The sequence below is a fragment of the Rattus rattus genome, chromosome X, assembly GCF_011064425.1.
Source record: "Rattus rattus isolate New Zealand chromosome X, Rrattus_CSIRO_v1, whole genome shotgun sequence".
Taxonomy (NCBI): domain Eukaryota; kingdom Metazoa; phylum Chordata; class Mammalia; order Rodentia; family Muridae; genus Rattus; species Rattus rattus.
In genome coordinates, this window is record NC_046172.1 from 61,561,503 (window position 1) to 61,578,970 (window position 17,468).

Genomic DNA, 17,468 nt, shown 5'->3' on the forward strand with positions numbered 1-17,468 from the left:
GATGTAAGACCTGAACGTCTCTTCCTGATCTGTCATTGACTATTGGAAGGCCTACTTTTAATTTCACAATTTATTACTCTTATTTGTATGGCACTAAAAGTTATGTACATATATTTACAATTAAGAATTAGGGAGAAATATGTACCAGAGAAGTAAATAAGGATTCCCATCCAAAAATTATGCAGAAGCAACAATTAAATAAAAATTATCATCAAATGAAAAATAACTAGCAGTTCTCATATGGGAAAAAGAACCAAGAACTGTAGTGTTGTTTGTACTACTCATCACAAATTACAACACAAACTTTTAAAGAACCAGAGACGCTTTGCATAAGTATACTTAGTTTTAGAAGGACATGTGGAGTTTTAAAAACCATTTTTTTTTCTTGCCTAGAAACATCTTAAGTGTATCTCCACCACCACTTTGCTAACACATAGCTAAATATAAACAGCAAGCAAGTAAACTATTAGTATGAGTATATGTATTTATCTCATTCCCTGACTAAATCTGTGAGTAGTTGATTTGACTTCGTGCCACTGTGACTTCTCTACAATAATGGACTATATGCCAAACTTATAAAGCAAATAGAAGCTTTTCTTTCCCGTGTGGTCTTTGGGTTAGAACATTTTATCATAGTTTTGTGGCTTTAAATTAGTATCTCTCAGTAATTGGAGAGATGTTAGAAAGCTGCTCTTGTGATTGTGCATTCAGTCAATGAAGGGCCCTTCTCTAACGTTCAGGCAAATCCTACAGGTACTCTATCCTTCTTCAGACATCATGTTCATTGTGGTGCTTGGATTAGAGATGGGAAAATAAGTGGTAGCAAGGTGGCCAGTACTAGAAACAGCTTGTTGAGCATGTTGAAAATTAAGGTTAATCTTTACATCTAAAAAATAAACATAGACTTCTTTGACCTTATTTTGTTTAAATTGTTATAATGTGTATTATATTAGAAATATTTTCCTGTTCTGTTTGAGCTCACGGAGAAGCTAGCTCAGGAAATAGAATTGTCTTAACTTCGCTTTCAGACACAAGTGTATTTGTCTCAAGGTACCCACTAACAGGCCTTGCCTGAGGATGTTCCTCCCCCAATACTGCCAGAAAGCATAAAATAGCAAAACAGTCCAAAAAAAAAATAATAATATGGAGGCTTAAATGAATTTTGCAAAGGATAACATATTTGAAGTATTTTCTAAAATGACAGCAGGTGACATCAGCAGCTAAGAGCTAACATCTCCAACTGCAAACAGAAAACAGACAATGGATTTGGAATGGTGCATGGCTCTTAAAACCTCAAAGAGTATGCCCATTAATGACTTTCCTTCAGGAAAGCCACATTTCTGAAACTAACCAAAAACAACTCTTCTAACTGGGAATCAAGTATTCAAATGCCAACACACACAATGGAGACATTCTCATTCAAAATACCACAACTAGAGAAACCTAGGAAGAGGGAAAGTAAATTGAAGAATTTCCTGGATTACATTGGTCTGTGAGCTTATCTATAGGGTATTTATTGTCTTGAGTATCAGAATAGGTGTTGGAGAATCTAGACCACCAGGGAGGATACCAACTCTAGGCAGCTGATCATTGGGCTGTACAAGAAAGTTTGCTAAACTTGAGCAAGCAATCTAGATAATGAGCCAGCAAGCAGTGTTCCTACACAGTAACTAATCAAGCTCCTCCATGAATTAGGTGTTTTGATGCCTCTCATTGATATGCTATTGCAGTGGTTTGAATGAAAATGACCTCCATAGGCTCATAGGGAGTGGTACTATTAGGAGTTGTTGTCTTGTTGGAGTAGGTGTGGCCTTGTTAGGGGAAGCATGCCACTAGAAGTGGGCTTTGAGGTTTCAAGTCAGACCCAGTGTCTCCTTCTCTCTTGCTATTACCTGCCAATCTAGGTGTAGACTTCTCTGATTCTCTCCAACCCCATGTCTGCCTGCATGCTGTATTACTTCCTGATGTGATGAAAATGGACTAAACCTCTGAACTGTGAACTAATCCCAATTAAACTCTTTCCTCTAGGGAACAAGCTATCCCACTCCTGGGCATATTCTCAAAAGATGCTCCAGCATACAACAAGGATACATGCTCCACTATGTTCATAGCAGACTTAATTATAACAGCCCAAACCTGGGAAAAGCCCAGATGTTCTTTAACAGAGGAATGGATACAGAAAATTTGGTACATCTACACAATGGAGTACTACTCAGCTATTAAAAACAATGACTTCATGAAATTCATAGGCAAATGAATAAAACTAGAAAGTATCTTGAGTGAGGTAACCCAATCTCCCACACACACACACACACACACACACACACACACACACACACACACACACACACACACCACAATATGCACTCACTGATAAGTGGATATTAGCCCAAAGCTCGGATTACCCAAGATACAATCCACAGACCAAATGAAGCTCAAGAAGGATGATTAAAGTGCAGATGCTTCAGTCCTTCTTAAAAGGGGGAACAAAAATATTCAAAAATATTCAAGCTGACAAATACAGAGGCAGATGCTCACAGTCAATCATTGAACTAAGAATGGGATCTCCACTGGAGGAGTTAGAGAAAGGATTGAAGGAGCTGAAGGGGTTTTCAACCCCGTAAGGACAACAACACCAACCAAACAGAGCTCCCAGCAACTAAATCACCATCCAAAGAGTACACATGGATAGAACCATCCTCCAGCTGCATATGTAAGATAGGATGGCCTTGTCAGGCATCAATGGGAAGAGAGGCTCTCCATCCTGTCAAGGCTCAATGCCCCAGTGTAGGGGAATGTCAGGGCAGGGAAGTGGGAGGGAGTGGTGGGCAGGTAGGGAAGCAACCTCATAGAAGCAGGGGGAGATAGCGGGTTTCTGGAGGGGAAACCAAGAAAGGGAACAACACTTGGAATGTAAATAAAAAATATCCAATAAAAGAAAAAATTAAAAAATAAATAAGAGTTGCCTTGGTCATGGTGTCTCTTCACAACAATAGAAACCCTAAGCAAAACAATTATAATCTAGAAATGTAAACAAATAATTTTTTTTTCATCTCTAAGTTGTTTTTGGGCAGAGTGCTGACTTGCAGCAACAGAAAGTAAACTATGTGGGTGTTGTGTATAAGATAATAAATAGACCTGTGATCAAGTGGAAAGAGATATACAGGAAGAGTGAGTAAAAGAGGCTAAGAAGGTACATATAATATGGAAGAAGAACAAGGGATCACCAAGACAGAAAGAGATCAGTAGACTGAGGAGATGAGGTAGAAGAAGAGTGGAAAGGAAGATGAACACAGACTAAATGAAACTTGTGGCTTGGTACTTTTTTAATCAAATTATTTTTTTAACTTTTTGATAATTTCATACAAGAATACTGCTTTTTTATACCAGTGGAGCCACAACCAGCATATGTAACTTCAAGTATTTAAGTGTTATAGCATCAGTTATCCATTTTTGGGTAGGATTGACAGTACTACTATCAAAAAGATAAATCTTCTTAGCTGAGATTTAAAAAAATTTGAATGTCTCTTGGTCTGTGCTTTTTTCTTTTACTCTTTTGAAATATTAAATTCCGTTTGCCTTAAATGATGCTAGACCTTAGAATAGTACTATTATTTTATCAAAATATTGATACTCCTTATTTCTTTTATTAGCTAAAACTCTCTTATTTTTACCTAATAATAAACAAATAAAGATAAATCAGATGTTTCGATGATATTTGATGAAAACATTTCTGAGTATTCTTTTTTCTTTGTTTTTTGTTTGTTTGTTTTCTGTTTCTTATTTTCAAGACAGGGTTTATTTATGTAGCCCTGGCTGTCCTAGGACAAGTTCTGTAGACTAGGCTGGCCTTGAACTCACAGAGAGTTGCTTCCTTCTGCCTTCTGAGTATTGAGATAAAAGGCATGTGCCACCACAGTCCAGCAAATTTTTGAGTATTCCACTGGTTGTAGAATACTATGGGTATCATCATTATCATTCTTGTACATACACATTTGAGCATTTCCCTATTTTCCTAAATTTTTCATTTGTGGTAATACAACATGCTGGAACAATAAAAGAAACTAATTTTACAAATTCATCCCAGCTATTAGGAATCTCAAAGCACTAGGAAGAACATTTAATAAAAACAGTATTTTTCTACTTTTGAGTTTTCACTCAGTTTCTGTGCTTTTGAAATCTCTGAGCACATGGTTCTAGTAAGTTGGAATTTCTTCGAATCTGAATTTCACATGTAAAACCCCATTTCCTTTTATTTTGTCTTTTGCTAAGCCCAGATGCTAAGTGCATTACATTATACTTAAAAAGCATATAGGCAATTATATGTTTCTATGCCCATCAGTAATATTTACATTTGAGGATTTTTTAGTTTGCATTAGACAATGTTATTCTTGCTATTAATGAAGCCACATAAGTCTTAAACTTCTGTTATTTGTAGTCCTCTTATGACCAAAATTTAGGGGATTTACTCATGGGCAAAGTGCTAGGTGTTTAATGGTTTAGCTTCTGGTGAGTCAAGCTAATTATCTAAATTGAGAAGTCTTCAATTGCTGCTTAAGAATTGAATACAAAACTTTGTTATTAAAACAATAGCAGTAATTACCTACTCAAAAATGTGAAGTATATACAAGAATCAGCAAGCCCAATTTTTTTTTTCACAGAAATTTAGATAGGCACTTCAGCTCTGTCTGGAAGACCCTTAGATGCTATTATACAAATATATTTCATGTGAGTATGTAGAATGGCTAGGTGCCTCCTTAGATTTGACTTGCTCCTTCACTGCAGTCATTAAAATGTCCCCCATCCCACTCTACCTCCCTGCCTCTCCACGAAAGGGTGCCTTCCTAAAGAAGAGAGGCAAAAGCTATTAGGTGGTTTTTAAGGGTTAGGCTCAGAATTGGTGCAGAATTATGTCTACTCCACTGGTCCACAGCAAGTCAAATGTAATATCTTAAAAGGAAATACATTCCATTTGTACTTTGGAAAATGACATTTTAATATAAGAAATTAGGGTAGTTTTACTATTGCATAAATCCTATTCTACTGACTTTGGTTAAGGAAAAAATTCCTACAGTACTCTTGAATTATTTATTCCATTATCAAGATAGCCAACAATGTTAATAAAGGAAAGTACTTTGCCGTCATTTAAAAAAAATCATATAAGCAAAGCTTTTGCAAAGATTTTGTCTCATGTCAAAATGCTTTTCATAAGGTCTTATTAAATGTTGTATAAAAAATAAAATTAAGAAACAGCTGAGTATTCCACATTTTTATTCTTTAAAAGATCTTTATGCTTTTTTTATGCTTTTTTCCCCCAAAAACCTTGTGTTTGGACCTGGCAAGGTTCTTCACCAGGTACCACGCCTAGCTTTACAAAATGAACAGAATACGAGAGCACATGTCCCAGACCACTCAGTGGGTACTCAGTGATAGACTTGAGTGCTGCACAGAATAGAGGCATGGTTAACACTTTGGCAGGTGTCTGGGTGGTAGTGCTAAGAGTTATGGTATCATTGCAGCCTGCAGAATCTAGTATGCCCACAAAATGCCCCTGAGGAGTTAAAGCAGTCTGCAATACCAAAGCAAGGGATGTGAAAAAGACATATGTTGGTTGTAATGTTTGACTTAAAGCAATTAATGAGCAGAGAGGTGAAAGAAGTTAATAAGCCAACAGACAAGGCCATGAATGGTGGATGTGAGCTTGGCCAAACATTCTCCAAAGCAGTAAGGTAGAGCATTGTTCATTAACTGAAATGCATAGGGAAGATCTTTATGCTTAATACTCTGATAAACACTATGGTAAGAATGACTTTCATAGTATTTAATATTTCTCAATTTTATGACCCTTTTCAACTTAAGATAGTTATTACTATCTCATCAGTTGTTAATATTCTGGAACGATATTCTAATATAGTTTCAACTATGTTATGAACTTTAGGTAAAATTTTTACACAACAGAAGTGTCCAAGGGAAGAAATCCTTTGTGTGTGTGTGTGTGTATATATATATATATATATATATATATATATATATATATATATATATATATAGTAAACTATAGCATTTCTGTTTTTTTAGGAATATGTTCATAGAGATATAGCCATACAATAATACATTCATAAATGTGTTTGTAAGAAGGAATATGAATGAAATATTTAAAGGTGATGATAAAAAATGCATTTAATGAAGCTAATCACTTAAATCCAGAGTATATTGATGAGCTGACTTGGGTAAGCACAGTCGTTCTTTACAAAAGATATCTTCTGGCAGACAACAGAAAATTATTTTTGCTGTCATAAACAGAAAAGGATTGTGGGGTTGGAAAATGAATTACACTTGGGAGAACAGGCAAGTGCCAAAATATGCTAGGTGACAGGACCCACAAAGCAGGTCATGCCACTTCTGCTTTTTGTCATTATCATTGCTTCGAATCATAATTCTTGCCCAATCTGTTGAGTCTCAGCAGTTCTATATCCTATAATCAGATCTAGTCATTTAACCTATATCAAAGCATACTTAGTGCCTGCTTATCTATCCAGTGATATAGAAATCTTGAAGTATTCTGGTGAAAATTTCCTCATAATTTTATGGATCACTACTATGAGTAATGACTGAAGGTTACCTTCCCTAAACACTAGTGTTTTTAAAATACTTATATTACTCACAATTTTTCAAGCATTTTTCTTATAGCAAAAAATTAACTGTTCTAAGGAACAACTGTGATATATATCATATTTTCAGCACATACTTTTTATTTAAAAATTTCCATTACTCATTTGTAAAAACACAACCTTTACCATTAAGCACTGTATTCACCATATTCCCTTTCCCTGAATCCCTGGGCAATACCCTGTGTGCTCAGTATCTATGGATTCATCTGTCCCTCACATTCCATTAAAATTCATTGACATAAAACAGGGCAATTTGATCCATGTTTCTTACACCATGTAATTTTTGTAGCTGGTGTCAGTACTTGACTTACTTATAGTAAATAATATTGTACTGTATTTAGAACCTAAGTTTTAATTATACCTTCAGTGAAAATTTGGAATTTATCTTTTGTTTATTGTCCACAGTATTATTATTAATATGTATTTACACATATTTCAGTATGTATTTTTAGTTTTCTGGCATACATCAAGGAGAGGAATTGGATTTATTTTGTTCCTATGGCATTTCTAAAAATTACCAAATCATTTTCCATAGTGTGGAAATAGTCATACATTTTCATTCCCAATGTTTGAACATACAATCTCCTTTGTCGGAATTTATTATTTCCCATTTTATGGCAACTAACTTGGTAGTTTGATATATTATCAAGTGAAAAATAACTAGTTTTTTTTTTCTATTTCACAAAACACACCATTTAAGATAAAAAGGTGAAGAGTATGCTTTGGAGATATAAAAGAGTTCCAATTTGAATTGAATCTCTTAGTGGTTTGTTCAGATTTTTCCATTCTTTAACTCTGGTAAACTAGTTTTAGAAACTTATTTCATCTGGTTTGTTCATACCAAGACTTTTATTTTTTACCCATGTATACTTTAATAACTCTTTTTATACTATAATTTCAATAGTAATGCCACCACTTTTCTTCAAGACTGGTTGGTTAGTCTTTCCATCTTACCCTAGCAGGAAAATTATTTTGGCATTTTTTGTTGATTTTTTTCAGTTAATCAACTTTTTTTTGAGATTTTTTTTTATTATTGCTGAATATAGTCCTTACTGTTGTAAAATGTTCTATGTAAAGTCTCACTGAAGCATACATGTTTTTATTATGTTATTATTCTGTTCATTGTTCTTTAAATATAGTTGTAATTTTTAAATAATTTACTAAGGGGTTGGTATAAAACAATTGCCTAGACCACAGAAAAATAAAAGGAAACATTCATTTTGGAATACAATAAGATTTTGAGGAAAGCCAAGATAAATCTGGGCCCTTCACTAGCACATTCTTGTGAGAAGGAACTTGATTACAGAGGTCAGATCATCCTGTGGGACCTTGTAACAATAGTACAACAAACAATTTTTTGGGTAATTTGACCCTGGACAATTAGATCTACTTTCATAATTCTGTGACCAAAGGTCAAAGAAGGCCTTGAATCCATTGGATAGAGTGCCACATATTAGAAAGGAGTATGCCTGTAGAGTTCCTCGGATAAGAAGAACTTTTATTGAGTGATCTATGAGAGATCTCCTTCCTAGAGAAATGCTCACTCACCACACAGATGGTCTCAATATGTCCTTCAGTAACCTGAAACATAGGAACAGAACTTTGGATTGAACTTCCAGAAGCCTTTCTCATTTTTCAACTTTTAGCAGATACAGTGAGTGGTACTTGGGCAATGCTACTCTCTTTAGGGAAGAGATCTTTTACTGTTTTTGATACCAAGTTCTACTTTTGAAGAAGCCACACAAAAAAATTAACATTTTATCATTTCCTGTTATTTGAATTTTTTTGACTTGAACCTTCTGGACTCATTTATGACCACAGAGCATAAAATGCTAAGCCTTTCTTTTTGAAAGATAACATTCCAGCTCTTTAGCTCTATATATCTATAATTAGTATACTGTAGAATCTTACTACCTTTGCACACAATTTTGGTAACAGTTCGGATGGCTCAGAGTCCCTGATTCCTATTTCTCTTTTGTTCCTAAGCAACAATTAAAATTTCAGTCTCTGTTTAATATCATAGCTAAAATATACAATATGTACATTCAGGAAACAGCTGTTTTAACTCAAGCTGAAGATACATTAAGCTAGAGTTGAATCATATTCCTTCAAAATTATTCTGTAATAGATTTTCACCAATTCCCTTAGAGTTTTAAATATGTATAATATTACACATAAATGGTTTTTTCCTTCTTAAGATCACTGTATAAATTTGGCAAAGTCTTCTCAATAACTTAAATCTTCTTAAACTATAAAATCATAAACAGAGCCCCACAGTAAAGTGTTTCTCAACATTGGCTGCATATTTAATTCACCTCAGCTGACTTTTTAAAAAAATACGTATCTACAAAATAGGAAAAATACAAACTCTGAACCTGGCAAGGTAATATTATATGTAATATGTAAAGACTTATGCATCTCATTATTAAAATTCAAAGAACCAAATTTAAAATAGGCAAAAAATTGATCAGAAACGTTTTCTTTTCTTCTTTTTAAAAACTTTTATTGATTTTTTGGGGGGACCTTAATATCATGCTCCCCAATCATACTCATTTCCCTATCCCTTCATTATCTGCCCTCCACCCTTACAACCTCCATCCCTCAAAAGAAAACAACAATAAAAAAAAATTAAAAATCTTGCTGTGGAAACTGAGGTGTGTCATGTTGTGTCACATAAAATACACTTTTGCCCAAACAGCTTTACTTTCAAACTTCCTTTTTAATTATTCATCAGTCTGATTCGAGGTCCCTAATTTCTACTACATCATTGATACTGAATCATTACCAGGACTTTTATCTGTATTCTGTTGTTACCCTGAGTCATGGAGTTCCTCATCTTTGGTTCTGCAGGACCAGATCCTTCATGTCTTCCAGCAGATCATAGATGGAATAGATGTTAAGGTAGACCAACTCAAAAACCTGGATCTGGGCTTCGGTAGTAGTTGAGTTGGTCAGTCCAATACCTCTTCACCATCCATGGTACCAGGCCCAGTTTTCCCACTTTGCCTAGGTGAGGAGTGGGGCCAGTTCTCCTGCCTACTACAGCCAGCAAGGGGTAGGACAGTGTTCTTGTACTCACAACAATGCATGGCTGGCTAGGGGTAGGGCCAGCTCTCTAGCAATGTCCTGGTGAGAGGTGAGGCCAGCTCATCTCAGCCCTCAGACATTAACAAAACTCCAAGCAGCAACACAGACCAGGGATGTCCACATGTTCTTTGCGGGTATCATGGGCCAAAGACATTGACATAGAATCCTACTTCAGTAGAGCCACAGACCCAGATATGGCTCTTGGGAGTTGCATGGCCTGCAACATCACCATAACCTCAGGTGACAGTGGCATTGGGCTGTTCCTCATTGCCCATACTTTTAGACCCACCTCTCTTTATATTTCACAAATCTTCCACTTCTCCTTCTCTCTCATCTCTTCACCACATATTTGCTTATCATTGTGATACCTATTTGTTGGCCCACACTATATAGTGGCAGGAAACTCAGAAATTTTTTTAAAGTAAATCCAGTTGCAAATGTCCAGTTGGTACATGAAAAAAAACAAAAAAAAAAAAACAAAAAAATATAAAAAAAAACCTCTTTAGCACAACAGGTTAATCTAAATCAAAATTGAAAATTGATATCCTCTCATTCCCATATGGAATGATTATTATCAAAGCATTGGGAGATAACAAATTTTAATGAGTATGTAGAAGAGGAATACTCACTCAGTCACTGTTAATGAAAATGTAAGTTATATTGGAGGATCCTAATGAAAGTAGGAATGCTATTCTATCCAACACTCTTCAAATGAATGCACATCCCAAAGAAATGAAATCAGTATTTTTATCACTTTGACAGGATCTAGAATTACCTATGAGACAAGATTCTGAGCATGTTCATGAGGGATTATCTAGAAGAGGTTAGATTCTGCTGGTGTTTATGATAGGTTGCGGAGACTAGGTTAATTGGAGTGGCAAGAGGCATTTTAACTGTGGTTGCCAATATTCTGTGAGATGGAGTCCTAAACTAAATGAAAAGGAAAAGGCACATTGAGTCTTTGCATTAATTACTGCCTGCTTCCTGACTATAGAAGCAATGTTATCATAAAATGAATATAAATATCGATAATATATAGTATGTTTTGAAAGCCTAAATACAAGGAGCAGCCTCTTCTCCTGTCAGTATGAATTCTTTAATATTAAGCACTGTATCTTCAAACTTAAGCCAAAATAAAATGTTCCCTTTTTTAATTATTTTAACCAAATATTTATCTAAATAATAAGGAAAGTAACTAATACAATTTATCAAAGAAGTACTTGGACACCAATATTTGTTGTTATATCATTATCCAGAGTAGCTGAGATATTGAATCAGAGTGTACATAAATTGATGAACTTACATAAACAGTATTATATATTTATACAGTGAAGTACAATATAGCTCAAAATAGAATATTTTAAATTAATAAATCATAGTTAAATATGAATGGTATCATTCAAGTACAATAATTATGGCACTGTAAGACAAAACCATTAGGATCTCACTTATTTTGAAATCTAAAACACAAAGTAGTCTCATTAAAATGAAATAAAACAAAACAAAACAAAACAAAACAAACAAAAACAATAACAAAAGTACTATGACTACCAAAGGCAGGGAAACATGGAGAGTATAAAAATGAGAAGATAAACAAAATTACAAAGGTACATATGGTATAAATGAACTTTGGGTTAGGTTGCATATTAAAGTGATTAGAAATTAAAATAATGTATAGTACATTTTGAAAGCCTAAATACAAGAATTTGAGTATTTTTATAACAGATATTTTTGTAATGGATTTACTAATTATTCAAATTTGATTATTGTATCATATAATACCTTATAAATATATGACAAGTAACAAACCATTATTTATTACAACACCTAAAAATAAATATCACCTCCCAAGATATGTATTGAATAAATTGGAGAATACTGATAGAAGCTTTATTTCTAATAATGTTTTTAAAGGTTTTAAATTTTTTCCATGAATTTCAGTGTACAACTAGGATTGGAAAACTTATTAGTGCAGATCCTAGCTATGTAATTAAAATTTTAACATAATTAAAAGTCCAGTGACTATATATATATATATATATATATATATATATACACATATATATATATACACACACACACACACACACATATATATATATATATATATATATATATATAATATTATCCAGCTCTTCACCTTTATTTTGTAGATGGAAGAAGATGCAACAAAGAAGTGTTGATTGACAGTTCTAGACATAGAATCTAACACTGGAACACAAGTTAATGATACAAAAGAATAAACAAAATAGAAAACTAGATGTCATTGTGTAGATTGTGGTGATTTGAATAACAATGACCCCAAAAGGCTCATACATTTGAATGCTTATTCAATAGGAAGTGGAAGTATTTGGAATGATTAAAAGGATTAGGATGTGTGGCCCTGTTGGAGGAAGTGTGTCAGTGTTGGGGGAATTTTAAGTTTCAAAACCTCATGCCAAGCCTAGAGTCTCTCTCTCTAACTATGGATCATGTTTTGGAACTCTCAGCTGTTGCTTCAGTGCCATGCTTACAGACATATTCCCTGCCATGAACTTGATAGACTAAGCCTCTGATGCTGTACATATGCCCCCAATTAAAAGCCTTTTTCATAATAGTTGTCATTGTCCTTGTTTCTCTTCATAGTAATAAAACAGTGACTGAGACAAAAATTGGTTCCAGGGAATAGATTTTTGTGCGGCTTCCCTGATTATGCTGTATGTTGGTAGAATGTGGACTTTTGATTAGAAAAAGCAGTTGGGTGTTTTAAGTTGGAATTAATGAGCATAGGAGTGTGGATGGCAGTGGTTCTGGGAAAAATATAGATTATGACAGCCCAGAAATTTCAGAGTAGAAGAATATTAGTTAGTGGTTTACACACCAACCATTCTTGCTTTATTTTGCAAGGAAAGTAAATGTATTTCTGACCTTGTCCAAAAGATATGCCCAAGGTTGAATTGAAGAGTTTTTGGATTAATGGATTGGAAGAGGAGATTTCAAGACAGCCTAGTTTTGTGGCTATTAGTGATCATTCTTACACAGACCTATAATGAAGGAGAGTATACTGAGGAAGGAAAATGCAAAATGTACATTGTTAGAAGGAAAGGAGCACTAGGAAATGTTATATTGCATCCAAGTCCTCTGCTCAAGCAGATAAAAAGTTTAAGGAAAATCCTGATGTTAAATAGGATTAATGGAATGGTGACTTCAAGGCAAGATCATAACAAGTTAATTTTCCTACATGTGAAAAGGAATTAAAGAAAACTTAGACAACGAAGGAAACCATCGAAGACTATACATTTGATGTAGTTGTAAATGAGTGAGAGGGCCATGTTCCATTCCCAGCAAGAATCAAAAATTGGCATCATTGGTTGTGTTGTTTTAGCTTTAGAGTCAAGGATAAAAGAAAACAGTTATGGAATCTCCCCCCGCCCCGCCCCCATGACTGAGAAAAGCTGCCAAGGTCAGAAATGTATCAGTGGTTTGTTTGCATAGAGGCCCAGAGAGGCCTTTGTGTGAAGCTCTGAAGGTGAAACTTGGAGAGCCTTTGAGACTGAAAGAAGTTTATGATACCAAGAGAGAGGAATACTTGCTGAGGAAAGTTGCAGCCTGGTTGTAGCCCAAAAGAAAGAAGCATGTTATAGTCAATAAAACTGAAAGGACTTGGAGATCCCTCTTACATCAGACACAGAGATGCAGGGTTTGGAGGTTGCCCTGCTGATTTCCAGTCTTACTTTGGGCATTATTTCCGCCTTTCTCCCTTTTGAATGGTAGTGTGTATATCCTGTGCTACTTATGTTGAAGTACATGATTTTTTTTTTATTTTTATTTCAGGGGCTTATATTTAGAGATTGTCGTGAGTCTCAGAAGAGACTCTGTCCTTCTAACGCTTCAACAGTGATGAGATTATGAAAAACATTGGGTACTTTTGAATTTGGACAAAATGCATTTTGCACTATAACATTGCTATTAGCCTGTGGGGGCCAGGGAGTAAAATGAAATCCTCTGAATAAAAATGACAGCCAAAGACTCATATATTTTAATACTTCAGCACCACAAATTGGCAGTATTTGAAAGGATTAAAAGGATTAAGAAGTATAGGCTTTTTGGAGAAAGTGTGTCACTTGGGGTAGGCTTTGGACTTTTAAAAGAACAGGTAAAGCCTAGTGTTTCTCATTCTCTGCCTATGGATTAGAACATATAATTCTTAGCTATGGCTTCAGCACCATGCTTATTGCCATGCTTCCTGCCATGATGATAATGGACTAGGCCTCTGAAACTGTGAGCAAGCCCACAATTGCATGCTTTCTTTCATAAGAGTTGCCATGATCCTGGTGCCTCTTTACAGCAACAGAACACTGACTAAAAGAGTGGATCATGGGTATCACCCATAACCCAACCATTAAGCACTTGTTCCCTAGCCTATGATATTTTTGGGATTAGAAATAACCGTTAAATTATGAAGGTTAATAAAATGAATTTATATCATTGATTGGATATACTGGAAGGGATATCTTTGACTCTTACTCTTACTCTTGCTTTGCTTCCCTACCACCACAAGATAAGTAATGTTCATTGGCATATGTTTTCCACTATGATGCTTCTTCACAGGTACAAAGATAAAAGAGCTAACTGACCATGAACTAAAACTTCTATAACTCTGAAACCAAATAAGCTTTTCATTACCTCAAATTGGTTATCTAAGGTATTTTGTTACAGTAGTTACAATTTCTCACAATATAAAAGATAAACATAGGGAAAAGAAAATTTAAATATTGAAACAATTTCTACATAGTTTTGAATGTGGATGATGAGTAAAGTCAATAGAACTGATAAGAAAGAAAAGGAAAAAGATCTTTATTTCAATAAATTTTACTGAAGTGTACACTGGTCATTCAGTAACAAAGGAATGCAAAGAGAATAAAACAGTGTACTCGCACTTTTAAAACTATAATCTGCCTGTACTGGAAGGTTGATTCAGTGGGAGAGAGTGGCAGGGAGCTCTTTCCTGAGTCTGAGGGACACTAGAGACCCTCAACATCAGCAGGAAGAACCAACAAAAGTTTCTGCTATGGTGATGGCTTTGGAAGACAGACTGTTTCATGTGGTCCTGTGGGTGAGGCCCTCCCTACCCCTAAGGAGATAGAGAGTTAGCAGTGGCCCTGAGATTCAGGTGGTAGATGAGCAGATACTGGTGTTTCACCCCAAGTAGTGTGATGGGGTATTTTTTGGTCTAAAATGGAGTGGCTCCTACAATGGCTCCAAGAAAGGCAAAAAGAACTGATATTTTTCTGTGACTGGGTCTTTGGTGAGGTGGCCACTCAGCAAGATGTGTTATAACGCACTACACATAGCATCCTTGACAACTTCTTCCAGAGTTACAGCTTCTCAGTATTTGTCTCCAGTGCTCCTGGGCCTGGGAAAACATGTACTATGCAGGGAATGAAGGGAGAGCCTGGCATTATGTACCTGAGCACCATAGAACTGTAGAGGTGTTTTAAAGCCAGTCAGGGAGAAAAAACAATTTGAGGTGCTCATCAGTTACCTGGAACTGTATAATGAACATATTAATGACTTCCTGAAGCCCAAAGGACCCCCTCACCCAACTACACACGCATACACACACACACACACACACACACACACACAATTCATGAGGATCCTGATATGGGTGTTTGGTGCCAGGACTTTCCACCAGCCAGCCTCAGTAGAACAGCTGCTAAAGATGCTAGTCAGAGGCAACTGCAGCTGCACATAGCACCCCACAGATATCAATGCCACATCTTCCCCTTCTCATGCTGTTTTCCAGATCTTTGTGAAGGAGCAGGACCGGGTTACAGGACTGACACAAACCCTTCGAGTAGCCAAGATGAGACTGACTGACTGACCTGACTACCTCATGGCTCACATCTAGCACCCACGCCAAAGGAGAGCATTTGCAGGAGGGTATCAACATCAACAACTCTTTGTTAGCACTCATCGATATCCTCAATACCCTGGCCAATGCAAGGGACCACAAGTCTCATGTACCTTATGGAAATAACAAACTGACCTGCCTGCTCAAGGACTCCATTGGAGCTCCAGTATGATGGTTGCTGCCACCATCCCTTCCAGTCTGACCTATGAGGATACTTACAACACCCTCAAGCAGGCTGTGTGAAGGAGATCAGACTCATGCTGAAGAGAAACATGATCAGCCCAAATTATCACAGCCAATATAGCACCATCTGCCAGCAGCTCCAGGCTGAGGTGGCTGCTCTGAGGGAGAAGCTTCAGATATATGAGGCTGGAGCTCAGTTCTTGCAACAGTGCTCACCACAGCCCCGAAGTTGAGCACACTACAATGACTACCTCCCCATTTCAGCCTGAGCACTCCAACTAGTCCTATACCCCAGAATTCCATCCAAAGTATGGAACACTTCAAGATGAGAGACTGGGAACTGATGCCCAGGGACAGGGGATTGTGGAAAAATATTCTTCAGAGCACAAACAGTTCCCCTACGACAAGGAGTTTCTGATCTAGATGCCAGAATTGAACATTCCAGGGTCCCCTAATCTAATTTTACAGACGAGGTCAGTCATTTGCCAATACTCACCACAGAAAGTGAACTGGGTCCACTCTAAGCAATTGGCCCTCCTGGTGCTGCTCCTGGTCCTGCAACAGTACTCCCTGCTGCAGGTGGCCAACCTCCTGACTCCTGACATAAATTCAATATTTGAGATGGTGTAGTAGTTAGTACATAAGGAAAGCACTGATCACAGGACTGAGAACCCAGTTCTTCTGGTCTGGCCAGGGGGAACCCTCTAGCTCAGGAGATGTGTTCAGAGTCTAAGTCTTCAGGGTACTTTGTTCCTATAACCCAGACCATGCCAAATCAACTGAATGGTCTCCCATACACACTGCACATCCTATTTGCACCTGATTGCACCTCAGATAAGACATCCCAAAAGCCCACTGAGAAGACAAGGAAACTGAATCCCAGAGTCAGATCAGCCCCAAATCTGCCAGTACCAGTCCTCTCTCCCCTGACTGAGGAGGGGCTCTCTAACTAAGGATCATCCTCTGAGCCCAGAACTCCCAAAGAAAGAAGGCTTCTTACCCCTTCCCCTCCTCCAGACTCTGCCCAGCTAGAGTCTTCAAAAGCCAGGTACCCCTGGGTCTTCTGGCTTACAGAATTGTTCCATTCCTCTAGCACACCCACTCATGACCTCAATACCACCTTCAATGTCTCTGAGGAGTGCCTCTCCATACCCAGCTTTCATGAACTTATTGAGTAATCCCCCATGACTCCCCCAGCTCCCGAGCTGAACAGCATAGACCAGGCCTTTGTCCCTAGTGCACCAATCTGCATATTCACCAGAAAGGGACCCAAGCCTTCTCTTCCTACAGCTACTGCAGACAAGAAGAGACTCTGAGAGGCCTCAGTCTCCTGAGGTCACAGCTGCATTGCTCACCACCCCAGTAGCACTATGAAGAAACCAGCCAGAGTCTTTATAGTTCCATAACCAACCACCCTTGAGCCCCCCCGCCATTGCCTTTGTGATCAGAAGACTCATAAGGGACTGATTGGGGTGACAGTGAGTTAACTGGGTGTCCTGACCAAGAAGGACTCCTGGAGTCCATGCTTGTTCTGATCCTGTCAGCCTTCTGTTGTCCTTGGAGCTACCAATGCCAAGACTCTCTAACCTGCCTTCCTCACTTTGGTGCTATTAACACCACCATGCCTTTCT

The 17,468-nt window shown here is 36.9% G+C and overlaps 1 pseudogene; it reads left to right on the forward strand.

The window, feature by feature from the left end:
* The first annotated feature begins 14,814 nt into the window (after positions 1-14,814).
* On the forward strand, positions 14,815-17,243 carry LOC116887937 (annotated as a pseudogene).
* Positions 17,244-17,468: the final 225 nt, after the last annotated feature.